The sequence below is a fragment of the Lactuca virosa genome, chromosome 7 (genome assembly GCF_052849685.1).
Source record: "Lactuca virosa cultivar CGN04683 chromosome 7, Lactuca_virosa_CGN04683_v6, whole genome shotgun sequence".
Classification (NCBI taxonomy): Eukaryota; Viridiplantae; Streptophyta; class Magnoliopsida; order Asterales; family Asteraceae; genus Lactuca; species Lactuca virosa.
In genome coordinates, this window is record NC_136432.1 from 5,906,048 (window position 1) to 5,910,916 (window position 4,869).

Below are 4,869 nucleotides of genomic sequence, written 5' to 3' on the forward strand. Positions count from 1 at the left end.
AACAGACCTGGGCATTCCAACCCGATGGTTGTGGGCCGTGAGTATTCCATCCCAAGGATGATTGGACTCGTAGTATGAGGGCATTCCAACCTGATGGTTGTGGGCCTGGGGTATTCCATCCCGAGGATGATTGGACCTATAGTATAGGTGACATTCCAACCCAATGGTTGATGGCCTGGGGTATTCCAACCCGATGGTTGATTGGACTCATAGTATGTTGTTTGTGTTATATGTATGTTGATATGCGTATGGGTATTTTGGGGGAACTCACTAAGCTTTGGGCTTACAGTTGTTGATTTTGTTTCAGGTACTTCTGATGATCGCGGGAAGGCAAAGGCATGATCATGCACCTTTTGTTGTTTATGATTTGATTCTGGGATATTTTGACATTAAACTATTTTGAAAACAACTTTTGTAATAATCAATGGTTTTGGGATAATTTAAAATTTTAAATTTTTATAGAGTCGTATTCTGTAAGAATGAAAATTAGTGGAAAACGATGCGTGAGAACAAAAATGAATTAGAATTAGTGAGAATGCATGAAAATAACGATAGTTGTGTGAGGTTGAAAGTATTCACATTGCTAAACAACCTATTTTGTTAGTAATTCTCATAGAATAGCATTGTCCACACGTCCGCACAATAGTTGTCCATCCACATTATAACCTAGCCCTATATATATATATATATATATATATATATATATATATATATATATATATATATATATATATATATATATATATATATATATATATATATATATATATATATAGAGCAAGGATCATTTGAGAACTCAAAGTTTCCCAAGAACCCGAGAACCAAACCAGGGCTGTTAGATCAAAATAATAAAAGGCTAGGATCATTTGTGGCATTTTTGTAAATACTTGGGAAAAAAACAACACAAGGGCATGATAATTAAATGATTCAGGGGCATTTTAGTGATGAATTACCCTGAATCAGGTAAACCCTGTCCATCTCTCTCTCTCTCTCTCTCTCTCTCATCCCACCTCCTATCGTTACATCGCCTCCAAAGACGGCCCTTCGTTCATGTTCTTCCTCATCGTCGTTATCTTTGGTCACCGTTGATCTGGCAATTGGAATCGATTTCTCGCATGGATCTTATGAGTATCATCAGGAAACGCTTGATAATCTCCAAACTGCCATGGATAACACCGGTATTCTCTGTGCAGTTATGCTCGATACCAAAGTAAGTCGTCTTTATTATCTACTAGATCTCCACTAATCGATCGATTATTTGCAATCTATTTTTTGCATCATCTACACAACAATGTATAATTCTTCTAAGTGTTTATGCATCTGATATGGATTTAATTTTGACTTCTGTGGTAAAATTGACTACTTCTGATATTGATTCTATCACTAAATGGTGTTCAAAAGTATAATCTAGTTCCCAATTATGTTGGGAGGTTGACTTTTTCATTATCGTTTGATGTTATGGTTCGTTGATCTCATCTAATTAGAACTATCAGCTCATCCTTATTGGTCATGGCTACGCCATTTGTTTTCCATTCAGCCATGACATCGGTTTTTGATATGATAAAAACTAAATTATCAGTCAACGATCTATCTCGCTCTCTTGTTCTTCATCGATTATCTCCTCTCTGCTCGCCTCCCTCCGCACATTAACAATCAGAAAACCTAATCGCTAGATTTAAAGGAAGTCGGTAATCTGATTTATTGCCCTAAACCTGCAACTGTACGGCCATGGGATGCCCGCTTCTCATCTAACCTCATTTATTTCCAGCTCCACCTCAGGTTTTGCCATTACTTATGTAAATTATTTCCATAGAACACTATAATCTCACCTGTTGTGTACATATTTGTTTCTAGTTTTGGGTTTCATTATAATCTGATTTAATTGACATGCATTAGCCCGAAAATAATGTTCATGCGTTAATGTACCGAATTTTAACAGGCAGTTGATTGCTCTCCTGTGAGTTCAGTAGCTGTAAACAAAGCTTCTTTTGTAAATACATCAACTTCTGGTATGCAACTATGCAAGTGAAGTGATGCTCTTTCATTTGCTTTCACTTGAAATATCTCTTCATGTTCTAACTTGTTTTCTTATATTCTCAAGGGTCGCAAAAAATACTTGTAAATAAGATGGTGCGGACAGATTCATAGGATCCGTCTGGGAGGATGCATGCTTATTTGCAAGATAAGCCTTCTAGACACCATGAAAGCAATTCTGGTTTGAATTCTTTGAGGTAGGAATAGGATCTGTCTCTATCTTTCCATATAAACAATTGGTAACACTCCTCATGAAGTTGGACAAGAGTATCCATGCCCTACTACTTGTTACAATCAAAGGTGTCTGCAATGCAGGTCTTCCATCAGACAGAGAAGGAATCCTAAGGAAACTATTGATCTTACAAGTGTTCAAGAACTTATTGATGAATTTGAACATGGTTGTCACTCTGGTACCCTTCATCACCACATTCATTATGAACAATATATGCACAATCTTCTTGTGTTGTTGATGTCTGATCACTGATGTGGTTCTTTCTGTTAGGTCTTTTGGACACTATAAGGAACTGCACATATGTTGGCATGGCTGATGATGATTTTGCTCTCCTTCAGCATAATACTCATCTATATCTTGCCAATGTTGTAAATTTGAGGTAATATACTACATACCACCTCTCCTTTCTGATCTGTTCCAGCTAAGTACTTGATATATATATATATATATATATATATATATATATATATATATATATATATATATATATATATATATAGTTAGCTTTGCATAGTTCCTATAGGTTGGGCTCTAAATTCCTTTTTTTCTTTTTGTAGCAAAGAGCTCATGTATCAACTGGTTCTGCAAGGATTTGGTTACTTCAATGCCATATAGTTAAGTGAGCCTGCTCCATTGCAAGAACTAATCATGCTGGCACTAACTAAAGAAGATACAGATTTACAAGGCGTTGAGAATGATGACTTAAAAGGAAAGATTGCTCAAGTAAGTCTTTCAGTGGATCATGATTACCTGTATACAGATGAATGCTAAGCTACTAATGTCGAGTCTCTGGTTTTAGCATTACTATCATCATTTCATTACATATGTATACACATGAATGCTAAGCTACTAAGCGAGAAATCTGAATTGCTGGATGAATATTTTGTCATTCATGTGGATCCACAAGCCAATTTGTCAAGGCTTCCTGTCATACTTGACCAGTACACACCTGACATGGACCGTGCTCCAGAATTTCTTCTTTGTCTGGGAAATGATGTAAGCTACACACCAAAATGTATATAATACAATTATGCACAAATATAAATACATAATTATATCTTGTTTAGGTGACATGGAATGATGAGAAAGTTTGCTTTCAAACAATTGTTGCCGCTCTTGGAAACTTCTATGCTATGCATCCACCTCTATTGCCAAATCCATCAGGTGAAGGAGTTTCAGATTTTTATAAAAGACAAGGGAAAGGAAATGTTTCAGGAGGTACTTTTTTTTTGCACTCTAAGTTCCTTTAACTTGTTTGATCTGTGTACATTACATCCATTTTTGAGTTAAAAGACCTTAGAAGGGATATTTGAGAAAATGCAACTACAAAACTAAATACCCCTCAACCTTTCCCATTCAAGGTCCATCTCCCTCGTTTTAGTTGAAGTAAGGATTTCACAGGGGGATTTTCGGCACAAATGCAAAAGATAGGGATATATTTTAGAGAGGGCCATTTTTTTCTATTGTTGCGTTGTACTTTCAAAAAAATTCAGTTTGAAAATAACAAAAGTAATCGATATATTTGAAACTTTGTGTAGAACAATATAATGTGATTTCTAAACAAAAATATTAATGCTAGAAAACATTGGTGCTTTATTTTTTAGTTTGAAAAAGAATAGGTTACACTTCAAAGAACTTTTGTTGGAATTTTTCACATGGAAACTCTTATGTATATTAAATCAACTCTGCTTTTATGGAACAACAGTTTCAAACCATCAATTGCTACTCCGTTCTCTGGAAGAATGCAAGTTTTCAACAAATTCAACATCTGTTATTGGTGCTTTATTTTTGAGTTTGAAAAAGAATAGGTCCTATTTTTCTAAATGGATCTTTATTATTTATGTGTTGGCAGTGATGAATTTAATGTGAATCATAAATATACTAATACATATTTGATTCATATAAAAGTATAGTGCAGTGGTTAATCTGGTTCTCATAGTGGAAAGATATATGTTTTTATTGGTATGATCTAGTTAATTAGTTGTTATGATTGGCTAATATGGTTCTGAATTTTGTGTGATATTGTGAAGAACTTAGATCTGTTAAGTACTAACTCTTGTTAGATAATGTTTTGAACTTTTTCAGGTTGAGTGGTCTGGATGCCATTAGTCTTGGAAATGAAGTAGAAGATGGACTTAATGTTGTTGATCCTAACCTTTCACCTTTAGTTTTATGTGGTAAAGATTTTTGTGATGCAAATGGTATAAAAAAAAACAATCACAAGTGAATGACATATGAATTACATGTGATTCACATGTAATTCACATGTAAATCACATATGAATTACATGTGATTCACATGTAAATCACATATGAATTACATGTGATTCACATGTAAATCACAAGTGAATCACATATGAATACAAGTGAATCACATATGAATTACATGTGATTCACATGTAATTCACATATAAATTACACGTGATTCATATGTAAATCACATATGAATTACATGTGATTCACATATGAATTACATGTGATTCACATGTAAATCACAAGTGAATCACATATTAATTACAAGTAATTCACATATAATTCACATGTAATTCACATATGATTCACTTGTGATTCACATGTAAATCACAAGTGAATCACTTATGAATT

At 34.1% G+C, this 4,869-nt stretch overlaps 1 pseudogene; it reads left to right on the forward strand.

The window, feature by feature from the left end:
• The first annotated feature begins 1,165 nt into the window (after nt 1-1,165).
• LOC145126347 (DNA mismatch repair protein MLH1-like) lies at nt 1,166-4,493 on the forward strand (annotated as a pseudogene).
• The last annotated feature ends 376 nt before the right edge of the window (nt 4,494-4,869 follow it).